The following is a 13,002-nucleotide window of genomic DNA, read 5'->3' on the forward strand; positions in this document are numbered from 1 at the left end:
CAAAAAAGGAAATGATATTTAAAAACTTCCTGGTCAGATTTCTATTAAAAGCATTGGCTGTGCATTAGGTACAAAGAGGAGTCATTTCCTGCCTTGGTGATACTATTTTTTTCTACTAAAGTCTTTAAAAAAGAAATTTTTTTTTGTTTTGCCTAATTTCAGTTTTTAGTAAGCTTCCCATCTGTAAAATGAGTTGGACTAGATGTTTCTACAGTCCCCTCCAGCCATAACATTCTGTCTCAAATTAAGTTCCAAGCGCCAGAACACTGACAATACTTACTAAAGTATTTTGCCAGTAGAAAATGTCTTTAACTTATTCTTGGCTGACACTGATACTTTCCTCTAATTTAGTGTCTGTCAGCTGGGTCACATCTTAAATAAAATGAGCAATTTTAACCCCCAACATTTGGCATTTTGTCATAAACCAGCCATTATATTATGCTGGTCATTCATCGTGACTACAAAGTAAAAGAGTCAAGCTGTCATTCCAAATAAAACTTTTGACTTCAATCAGAATTAAGCCTTAACCTGGAAAGTTGGTTTCTTCCTTATCTTTTCCCAGTCTCCTACTCCATTCTTAAACATGCTAGTTTCACTCAGTTGGGTGTACAAGCCTTTGGGCTTTATGTTGTATGTTACTAACCATCTTTTAACATACTTATCTTTTGGCATCATTCTGGGACATTGCTAAATTAAAAAGAAATTGTTTCCTCTTTTTCCAGAGATGTCTAACCAAGTGATTTTTTTGCTTTTTTCATTTGTTTGTTTGTTTGTTTTGAGACAGTCTCACTCTGACACTCATGGCGCGACCATGGCTCACTGCAACCTCTGCCTCCCGGCTTCAAGAGATTCTTCTGCCTCAGCCTCCCAAGTAGCTGGGATTACAGGCACCTGCCATCACGCCCAGCTAATGTTTTTGTATTTTTAGTAGAGACAGAGTTTTACCATATTGGCCAGACTGGTCTGGAACTCCTGACCTCAGATGATCCACCCGCCTCAGCCTCCTGAAGTGCTGGGATTACAGGCATGAGCCACCGTGCCCAGCATCCAACCCAATGCTGGATGAAACTTGCTGTATGTCATATATTTTGCTATTGGCAAACAAGTCCGAATGTTGATTGGAAGTTTGGTAGTTTGTTACTATCTATTGGCAGCAAAGATTGTTTATTAGTATACTACAATGTGATTTAACTTTTATTTTGGGGATAAAGAGTAGAAAAAAGTGAAACAGAATGAAGGCAGGTGTTTTTTATCCTAATGATGAACTAATACAGAGCTATTGGACTATCTCTAGCAATTAATTTTTGTGACCCTTGTAAAATTATACAGGTCACAGTATAATTCTCCATTACTGTTTTTATACCAGTAAGTCTTAGATAAACTAACAGCATGCTTATGAATTATGTGTACAATTAGAATACATTCTTTTTACAGAGGAACAATTGCTTGGATGTACCAACACTGTTCTCTTCTGGGCTTGCTTCAAGGTCTACTCATTATTTTATATAAAATACCATTAGGCTGGGCACAGTGGCTCACACCTGTAATCCTAGCACTTCGGGAGGTGGAGGCTGGCAGATTGCTTGAGGCCAGGAGTGCAAGACCAGCCTGGCCAAAATGGTGAAGTCTCATCTCTGTAAAAATACAGAAAGTAGCCGGGTGTCATGATGCATGCCTGTTATCCCAGCTACTTGGGAGGCTGAAGCACAAGAATCGCTTGAACCTAGGAAGCAGAGGTTGCAGTGAGCCAAGATCATGCCACTGCACTCCAGTCTGGTTGACAGAGTGTGACACTGTCTCACAAGACACAACCAAAACATCAGATTCTGTTTGTGATGCCTGGTTGCTTAGAACCTAAGCAGTGCAATGCCTTAAGGAAATGAAAAAGGAGCAATAAGTAGTCATTTATATTTTTATTTTGAAGTGTGCTTTTTCTAAACTCCCAGATTGACATGACGGACTGTAAGTTAGTTTATCCATTTCTATCCTTGTGCCTGTCGAGTGTACTTGGCACTCACAAATTCCCAGTATCCAGAAAGATGATCTGATGAAATCAAATTGGATGGATCTTGGCAGACTGTGACAGTCAATTACAGCCTTCACTTTCCGTCAAAAACAGACACTTGCAAGGAGATGCCTGGTGGTTTCACTAAATGTCACTTGTGTCTGTAATATTTTAAAGCTGTTTCCCCACAGGAAATGTGGGTTACAAAATCCTGAAAAATCATTCTAGGTGGGAAAAACATTTTAGGAAATGAGAGATGTGGTGCTGCTTTTCCTCTCTGAGTGCTTTCTCAGCAGGACGCTAGCCCTGCCTTTAAGATGGGGAAGTTGGGGCATGTGCCTCTCTCTGCTCTTGATTTCTGCAGCTCTGAAGGCAGGTGCGGTCCCACTCGGACAATCGCCCAAGCAGCAGTGACCATAGTTCTAAGCAAGAGTTGACCTAGGAGAAGGTAAACTCTGTGGAATGGGAATGTGTGCTGAATCCCCTCTTCTTACCACAGTGCCTGGCACGTCGCACACACTCATATATGTAATAATGAACATTTATTGAAAGCAGCAGTTGAAGCCAACCAATTTCTGGTACCTTAGTTGTCATGTAAATTTTAGATGGTAAGGCGTAGATGTTACTCTTTTTGCTTTTTTTCTTCAGCATTTTGTGAAATTTCCCAAACGCAGAAATGTTGAAAGACTTGTATAGTGAACATATACCACCTAGAATCTGCAGGAATATTATGTTACATTTGCTTTATCACTTGATAGATGTTACTTTTAATGAGACTTCAAGTTTGGTGTCTCTAAAAACATTCTAAAATAATTGAACAACTTTAATCAATTTGTCTTCAGTTCTTTGGGGGGACTTGGGACATTTGCTTTGTAACTAGAATGTAGCCCTCACTTTAAGCTAATTTTAAACTTTGTAAATTTGTTATGCTGAATTTTAGGGTTTTTTTTGGTTTTTTTTTGTTTTGTTTTGTTTGCCTGAAGGGGTTTTTGGTTTTGTTTTTGTTTTGTAATGGATTTATTTGAAGGTCCTTGATAAATTGTGCAGAATATTCTCGTGTTATTTTTGCACTTGATAAGTTATCTAATTTCTGTGGTGAGAATGTAATGTGGGGCCTATTTTGCTTCTACAAGCTTCCAGAATTATGTTCTCAGAGGGATGAAGAGGTATAATTTAGCATATAGATCACGAAATTAGCAGCTGAGACAAATTTTCTCCTCACTGACAAAACCAGTCAGTTTTGTCTTCGTGTCCTTTTCCCTGTAAAGTGGAAACTAGAATTTGATATTTAGATATTAAATAATGGGTAACATTCATTAATGTGTGGATCTTTTAAGAAAGGCACTGTGAATCCAGGGAGCTTCTCATAATTCTATAAACTTTATGACAAGCTGTGGAATGAAATCCGACTTTTGAAAACTGAAACACATCCAATGGTCTTATCACAAAGCCTGCTGTTCCTCAGAACTTGCTATTGCCATGGAATTTGTAAGCAGCTATCCTAATCCATCTGGACTCTGAAAATACGTCCTTTACCAGAGGGAGTGAATGCAAAGATAAGGGTGGGGAAACACTAATCATGAAAAGAATGAAAATCAGTGTTCAGTTTTAAGAGCAGGTTGTATTGAAGGAAGGGATTAAAGAAATTATCCAGATTCGGGGCAGCACGTCTTCCACCACTCCCTGCACCATCAGCATGCACAGAACGCATAAAATGAGCCCTGCTTCTAATGGTAGTGAAACCTCAGATGGCCTCCATCAGGTCAGTACAACTGAATTGCCAGGCTGACTTAAGATTGAAGGAGGACTCCATTTTAGTAAGTAGGTAAGTGTGATCTTTCTAAACCCAGGTTATGAATGCGGATTCACATTTATCTCACAAAAGCACCTGGAGTTTTCACTTCATATCATGTCTCAGTCAGTACTGGTTGCAAGGTATGACCAAAACTGTTCCTTGAATGCCACCTTTTTGAATATTAATTTAGAAGACAACATGCCAGACTGACATACTTACCCCTGCCCACTTATTACTTCCTTACCAGCCCGATGTACTGCACCGAGGTATTTACAAGAAAGCACTCTTCATTAAAATGAAATATATATATTAAAATATAAAATATAAGGGATAGTCCAGGTGTGTGTGTGTGTGTGTGTGTGTTTTTGAGATGGAGTCTGTCACCCAGGCTGGAGTGCAGTGGCGTGATCTCGGCTCACTGCAAGCTCCGCCTCCTGCGTTCACACCATTCTGCCTCAGCCTCCCGAGTAGCTGGGACTACAGGTGCCCATCACCATGCACCATGCCCAGCTATTTTTTTTTTTTTTGAATTTTTAGTAGAGATGGGGTTTCACCATGTTAGCCAGCATGGTCTCGGTCTCCTGACATCGTGATCCACCCACCTCGGCCTCCCAAAGTGCGTGGATTACAGGTGTGAGCCACCACACCAGGCCCAGGTGGTTTTTAATGAAATAACTATACTTTGATTTTTGCTTCATAGTTGTTCTATTTGGGGCACTATGTAACTATATTGGAAGAGAACAATTTAAGGCACTAGTTTTCACCTGAAATAACTAGTCCTTCCTCCTTCAGGAAATGGTAAGTGAGCATTCATTTTACTCCTTGGTGTGGGCTGTGGTTTCTGCCCTGGGGCCTTTAAGACTTTATTTTACAAAACAAAATTAGGCCTAAAGAGAGAGGAACTTCCATAACTCCTTTAGGTCCAGTGAGAAAAACAGATAGATTGAAAGTGTGAAGCCAGATAACATGAATTTATTCCCAAAAAATAAATGCAGAAAGGGCTGTGGCTGTCTCTGCCTTCTCCTTAGGTACCAAACTCCCTGAATGGGTTTTTAAGCAAAGCTGCCTCTATTGTGACGCCATTAAAAGCACTTTAGGAAACTTTTTATGGGGTCAACCCCTTTCTCTTCTAAAGTAGACTCAACTTCCCTAAGTGGAGTACAAAAGCTGGTAAGATATGTAATTACTTTATAAATGCCACCTTAATTTGTAAATTAAAATTCCAAAAGTGAAATACTGTTACTAATTCCAGAGTAAGCAACACATTTTTAAAAAATATTCCACTTCTTATTTTTTGTTAACTTCTCAACACTTTTCTATCTTCTAGTCTATTCTGTACATGTCTGTTACCCTGTTGTCACATTTTTAAAATTAACTGTTTTACCAGGGCCAGCAGTGGCAATATTCGAATACTTGGACCATGACACTTGTAACCTTTTCAGGGAATGATGCATAAGCACAATAATTTTTGCTTCACCTGGGTAGGGTTTTGCATATCTCCATAGAAAAGCAAGTCTCGTTGTCACAGAACTTATACTCCTGAAAGCTAAATTATAAAACCACACTGAAAAATAGATTCCCAAATTCTGAAAAATAATTGTTCCTGTCCTTCCCACTTTCCCACTTGTTGCTCTAATCTGATTGGCAGAGACTAATTTTTGTTTTCAATGTATTAGGGGTGGGGGACACTTGTCCAGGGAGGTCTGGCCTGTCTTGATCCTAGCTTCATTTTCCCCCAGGTCACTTAATCTGAAGCTAAATAGGTAAAGTAGACAAAGCCCCAGCAAAAGTTTTTGAAGTAATAGTGGTGGCTCAGCACTTTAGGAGGCCCAGGCATGAGGATCACTTGAGGCCAGGAGTTTGAGACCCCAATATAGCGAGACCCCACCTCTACAGAAAAAAAAAAAAAATTAAGTAGCTAGTCATTGCCTTTATAATAGGTAGGAACCTGAAAGTAAAGTTTATTTCAGCCCTAATGTGGTATTCCTTTGGAGCCATTGTTAAAGAAGAAAAGGAAAGCTCAGGTGTCCTGAATACAGCTGAGCTAATAAAGTTAAATCTGACTTTTTAAAATACCTTTAGGGTCAGTGTTTTGCAATTTTTTCCCTTTGGCTCAGAACCCGCAGTAAAATTATATAGATTGAGCATAGAAAGAAAAATAATATGCAATACTGACTCAGCTGAAACAAAATGTTTATGAAACACTTGCTTGTACCACATTCTATGCTTTCTGATATTTTCTGCCCTTTTTTTCACTTTTAAAATGTAGTCCAGGACACAAATGAGTTTATAAGACTGCAACTTGCATCTTGAGTCAAGACTGCCCAGAAGGTTAGAGGCCAAATTTGTTCACACACACACACGAACACTGTCAAGGATCTTTAGTCTACAGGGGTCACCTCCCAGGACTCTATTTTCAGGGCCCTCCCAGCGCAGTCTTGCTCCATGTGGTCTGGGCTCCAGTCCATCCAGCCCCTGCAGCCTCACCTCTCGGGGCCTGGTCCTGTTGCTCCTGTCTCTCCCTCCTTCCCTCAGTCTGAGGTAATCTCGTTGTTTTGTGGAAGGAAAACACAATCTCCTCTCTTTTCCCCCAACATTTGGGTCCTCTCTCAATTCTTGGAAGAACTTGAGCTTTAGGAAAACGAAGTCCAGAAAGATTTACAAACTCCTTTGTTATATTTTGTTAGTTTTGGCCCTGCCTCCCCTGAGGCAATGGGATAGGGTCTTAACTGTTTGAATGGGAGCAAAAGGGAAAAGAGGGTTGGGACATCTCAAAAAATTACTTTCAATATGGAACATCTTAATTAGACTGTGCACTTTCAAGAAAAGGCCAGAAGACCTCTCGTAGATGGGAATCAAAGATACCTAGTTTTGGCCCTTGTTAAAGAATAATTTTCAAAAAAGTATAATGACTCTCAAAACATACCAAATGAGCTCATGTGAAGGATTTTGTTTCACTCTGAGGAAATCAGGCACGTGTTATAACTGATTCAAAGGAGAATCCAAAGAAAAGATACTCTTACGGACCAGGAATATTGAAATAAATATGCAAATGGAGCCAAAACTAGCTGCAGGGAGAAAGTCAAGAGAACCTCCTGGATAAGACATAATTTGCATTTCTAGAACAATTATTTTGCAGTGTCATCAGTTAGGTACAGGACAGAGTTGTAAAATAAGCTCCCTGAGACTCAAAACCAGATACCCCTGTTACTCTATTCCAACTCTTATTTTAAGCCTTCTTAGAATCAGCTATAAGCTGAAGAGTATGCATAGACTAGACAATGCAGAGTATGCACAAATTTTTTTTACATTTGCGATAATTCAGTGTTTGAATGACAAATAAACAGGTTTTTGGTGCCCATTTCAGCCTAGAATTGGACTTCTCTTGTCAGTTGGTGTGAGATGATAGCTGCTTATAGCTCCTACAAAACTCCAAACTGGAGGTCATTGACAAGGCAAGAATAGAGCAAACCCAGCTCAAGAACCATGTGGCAGTAGGTGGCAGCAAAACTCTTTCTAAAGAATGCAGCCTTCGGCAATGCAGCCTTCAAAAAAAAAAAAAAATTGTAAGAGTCCTTGGACCTTTAAGGAGTCCATAAATCCCCCTGACATTGTATGCAAAAGGTTACATTTGATGCACTTTTCTAGGAAGAGGATTATTAAATTTTTGCTCTAAGTCTGATGAAAATTATAGAGCGCTTTCCACAAATATTGGAAATCTTCTGTCCCAATTGTCATATTGATGAGTTAGCTGCCAAATCAGCTTCGAGTTAGAAACAGCTGAGGAGTTATTACATCAAGGCATATTAAACTCATATTTTTTAAGGTCAATTAAAAAGTCAAATATCAGCAATGTCATGTGATTCAACCTATTTATACAGATTCCTGGTGGTTCCCAGCCCCACCTGCTTTCTGATACAGCCAATAAGTGGATGAACACCTGAAATCACCTACCACATCCAAACTGAAGTTTATGCAAATGGATTGTTGGATTCCAGCCTATCCCAGGCCTCAAGGTTAAACTTCAGCTAACTCCATGCACTCCGAACAGTGTGAATCAATATGGCCTTAGATCATCACCAGCACCTAGTTTACCAGGCAATATTCTCAAGGTGTCTAGTCTGAGTACCATCAGCTTCAGAATCTCCTGAGGAGCTCATTAAAATGCAACCACCAAGGCCCACATCAACCTCCCTGAATTAGACTCTGATTGTGGGAGCTGGAAGGGGGAAGAATCTGTATTCAAACAGGCCCCCAGGTAGCTCTTCTGCACCTAAAGAGTAAGCACAGTAGCTAGGAGGAGAAAGTATGAGTGGAGGTATATCAGCTGTATCAAAGTATAATTGATAAAATGTTAAAATCATGACTCGTTCAAATATAGACACATGTCAAAGGTTGTATTCAGTTCCTTAGCTTACGATGGAGCCATTAGCTGGGAAAGCTGATTCTTGCAAGAGCACTCAAGGAAAAGGGCTTTATATAATCCACCAGGAAAAAATATTTTCAAAATGAAAACAGTTAAAATTAGATTTCTAGGTTACAGATGAAACTGGTTAATGTCCTGCAGGCTAATAAAATCATAACCTTTGGAGTTATCTCTCTTACCAGAAAGAAAAATACAATTAACATGTAACTTCACAGTATCTAAATAACAAAGTCAAACACAGATCCATTCTTCCAGAAAATTAAATGATCCTTGGGTGGACTTGTTAAATAATTCTCCAGTGTGACATTGAAAGAGTATGCCACTCAACTTTTTGCCCTATGTTCAGGTTTTAAATAACTCTTTTATACAGTGAATGAAGACAGCAGAACATAAATGGGTGGACTCTACAACTCTGGGTAAGACAATTCAGGCAGTTCAGGCTGGAGCAGATACATTCCAAAGCAAGAACCAATTCATTCAGAGGGAGAAGAAAACTGACTAATACAGAGAATTGATAAATAACCTCTTGGATTTGTTTTAGACACTTACTACAGTCATTTCCTCCTCCTTTTTTAACAAGTGGTTTGTCCTCTTTGTAGTGTTAAATGTATAAGCTAGCCATTCCCTAATAATTTCTCTTAGAAGTTTATCCTAAAGGTTTGCAAAATTTTTGAACTTTTTTCTTGTTTTCAATCTAAAAATTTGGATGCTGTGTTTGTTTAAACATCAGAAATGTCCTCTGATTTTTATGAAACAGTTGTCAACCTGGGGATTAAACTGACCATCAAGAAACATGAATCTAAATAGAAAAACCATGTGTTCCAAGCCAACCTCAATGTTTCCTCATAACTTCTTTTGCCTTGAGAGAGAGAGATTAGCAATGAGTATCTCTGTTGTGAATAAACATCTAAAGTTCACCAACTTCATTTCATTTTAATTCCTTCTACTAATTTCAAGTAAAATTAAAATATAGTAATTTTTTGTAAAGTAATCAATTCGAAAACTAACCTAATTATTTAGCTAACTTAATTTAATTAGCTTAAGTTAATAAATTAACTTGATTTTTTAAAACCTACTTCATTGATCAAATTTACCATTCTTGAAGTTATTAATAATAATAAAGACATCTACCATTTATTGACAATTTAATTTTTTAAATTGATGTTTTATTTTAAAATAACTATATTGAGGTATACTTTACATATCATAGAATTCACCAATATCAAGATATTTATACACCAATATTCACAGCAGCATTATTCACAATAGCTAAAATGTGGAAACAACTCAAATGTCCATCAGGGAATGAATGGGTAAACAAAGTGTGTTACATATATATGCAATGAAGTATTTCAGCCTTACAAAGGAAGGAAATTTTGACAAATGCTACAATATGGAAGAACCTTGAAGATATTAAGCTAAGTGAAATAAGTCAGATACAAAAGGACATATTTCGCATGATTCCATTTATATGAGGCACTAAGAGTAGCAAAATTCATAAGAGACAGAAAATAGAATGGTGGCTGCCAAGGGCTAGGGGAAGAGGGGATTGGGGAGTTAGTGTTTAATAGGTACAGAATTTCTGTTGGGGAAGATGAAAACATTATGGAGATGGGTGGTAGTGATGGTTGTACAACAACATGAATGTACTTAATGCCACAAAACTACATTAAAATATGGTTAAAATGTTAAATTTTAGCTTATGTGAATATTTTACCACAATAAAACACACACGCACAGAATGAAATTCTGATACGTGGTACAACTTGGATGAATCTTGAAGACATTACACTAAGTGAAATAAGCTAGGCACAAAATAACATATATTGCATGATTTCACTTAAATGAAGTACCTAGGGCAGTCAAATTCAGAGAAAGCAGAATGGTGGTTGTCAGGAGCTGGGGGAAGCAGGGGATGTAGAGTTATTGTGTAATGGATAGAGATTCTGTTTGGAAAGATGGAGAAAGTTCTGGAGGTGGATCATGTAGTAACATAAATGTACTTCATGCCACTGAACTGTGTACCCAAAACTGTTAAAATGGCAAAGTTATGCTATGCATATTCTACTGCAATTTTAAAAATCACCAATTTGAAGTGTACAATAATTTTTAGTAACTTTACCAAATGGTGCAACTATCAACATCAATTAGTTTTAGAACATTTTCATCCCTGCAATAAGATCCCTGATGCCCATTTACATTTAATCCCTATTGCCATCCACAGCCCCAAACAATTAGTAATCTACTTCTGTCTCTATAAATTATGTTCAGCTCCCCTGGACATTTCATATAAATGGAATCATGCAGTAGGTGGTCTCTTGTGTATCACTTCTTTCATTTAGCACATTTTTGAAGTCTGTTCATGATGTAGCATGTGTCAGCAGTTTGTTTCCTTTTGATTGCTGATTAGAATTCCACTGTATAGATATGCTTGGGTTTGTCTATCCATGCATGTCTCAGTTGATGGGCATTTAGGTTGTTTACAGTTTTGGCTATCATCATAATGCTACTAGGAATACTCTCATGCAAGTTTTTGTGTAGACATGTTTTCATTTCTCTTAGATAGATACCTAGGAATGGAATTGCCGAGTCATATGGCAGTTTTAGGTTTAGGTTTTGAGAAACTGCCAAACTGCTTTTCCAAGTGACTCCACTATTTTACATTCCAACCAACAATATACAAGGGTTCTCATTTCTCCATATCCTTGCCAACGTTTGTGATTGTCTATCCTATTATGTCCATTCTAGTAAATGCGAAATGGTATCTCACACTTGGATTTGCATTTTGCTGATGACGAATGATGTAGGGCAACATTTCATGTGCTATTTAGCCATTTGCATATTTGATAAAATGTCTGTTCGGTTCTTTTGCCTCTTTTTGATTGGGGTGTTTGTCATCTTTTTAATGATTTGTAAGAGTTTTTGTTAATTCTGAGTGCAATCCTTGAACAGATATGTGTTTTACAAATATTTTCTCCCAACCTGTTGCTTAACTTTTCATGTTTTTAATGGTGTTTTTTTAAACTGCAAAAGTTTTGAATTTTGATGAAGTCTAATTAATGGTTTTCTTTTATGAACCATGCTTTTGATAGCGTATCTAAGATATATTTGACTAACTCAGTATCTCAACAATTTTCTTCTCTGTTTTCTTCTAAAGTTTTATTGTTTTAGCTGTTATATTAAGCCTGCAATCCATTGTTGATTTTTCTGTATGGCATGAGGTGAGTATCTAATTGTCTCACCACTAGTTGTTGAACAATGTAGAATGGTTCTCCAATCAATTGCCTTGCATCTTTGTAAAAAAAAAAAAAAAAAAAATACTATAAAGGTAAGGATTTATTTCTGGACTCTCAGTTCTGTTCCATTGATCTATCTTTGTAGTAATAGCATTTTGTCTTTATTACTGTAGCTATAATAAGTTTTGAAATTTAGAAGTGAAAGTCCACCAACTTTGCTCTTCCCTTTCAAAATCATTTTAGCTATTATAAATATTTTGTATTTCAACCTAAATTTTAGGATCTGCTTCTCAATTTCTACCCAAAAAGCCTACTGAAATTATGATCAGAATTACATTGAATTTGTAGATCAGCCTGGGTAAAATTGCCATCTTTGCAATACTGAGTCTTCCAATTCATGAACATGAAATGTCTCTCCCACTATTTACATCTTCCTTAATGTCCCTCAAACAAAGATTTATACTTCTTTCATCAAATTTCTCCTGGAATATTGTATTCTTTTTGATGCTACCATAAGTGGAAAGTTATTCTTCATTTCATTTTTGGACTATTTATTGCTCACATACAGAAATACATCAGTCTTGTATCCTTTGCCCTCGTTGTATTATAGTTGTCTTTTCCTTCTAAGAGGGGCTTGTGGGTGTGTGTATGCCTCAAGATTTTCCACATAAAGGATCATGTCATCTGAAATAAAGACAGCTTTGCTTTTTCCTTTTCAAACTGGATACCTTTGTTTTTCCTTTTTGCCTGACTGCCCTGGCTAAAATCTCCAGGACTCTGTTGAATGGAAGAGGCAAGAACGGACATCCTTTCCTTGCTCCTGATCTTTGGGAGAAAGCATTCAGTCCCTTACCATCACGTATGATGTTTGCTGTAGGTTTTTACAGATGTCCTTCATCAGGTTGAGGAAATTCCCTCTATTCCAAGTTTGTTAAATTGTTTTGTTTTTATCATGAATGGTGTTGGAATTTTGAAGTTTGTTTTTAAACTCTATTCATAGTAAAGACATCACATGCTTATTACAGAAATTAGGAACATATAGACAACTAAAAGGAGCAATATAACACTTAACACTCATGATTTTACCTACTCAGAGATAGCCTAAACCTTTTCTCTGCCATATGTATGTATATGTGTATGAATACCTGTGTGTGTGTGTGTGTGTGTGTGTGTGTGTGTGTGTGTGTGTGTGTATGTGTACCTTCTAATCCTGCAAGGTAGGCAGACATGATTAACTATAGTTTGCAGAAGAGAAAAAGACTTTCCAAAGGCCACACAGCTAGTTTAGCTGGGGATGAGAAAGGATCTGACAGCAGTGGCAGCAGAGTGACAGAGAAAAAAGAAGGTGGGGTTTAAACCCTAAATAGTGACCCCTGATTTCTCTGTGAGTTGTTTCTCTACCTTGTGCCCACTGGCTTTCTGGTGGCAGGTTTTGGGGCTGCTGAGCCTCATGGCTCTCATGCATTGTGTGGGGACAGCCCACAGAAGGGATTTCTCTTGAGTGGAGCAACTTCCCTATGGAAAACCAGGGGCTCTAAGG

The sequence above is a fragment of the Macaca nemestrina genome, chromosome 12, assembly GCF_043159975.1.
Source record: "Macaca nemestrina isolate mMacNem1 chromosome 12, mMacNem.hap1, whole genome shotgun sequence".
Classification (NCBI taxonomy): domain Eukaryota; kingdom Metazoa; phylum Chordata; class Mammalia; order Primates; family Cercopithecidae; genus Macaca; species Macaca nemestrina.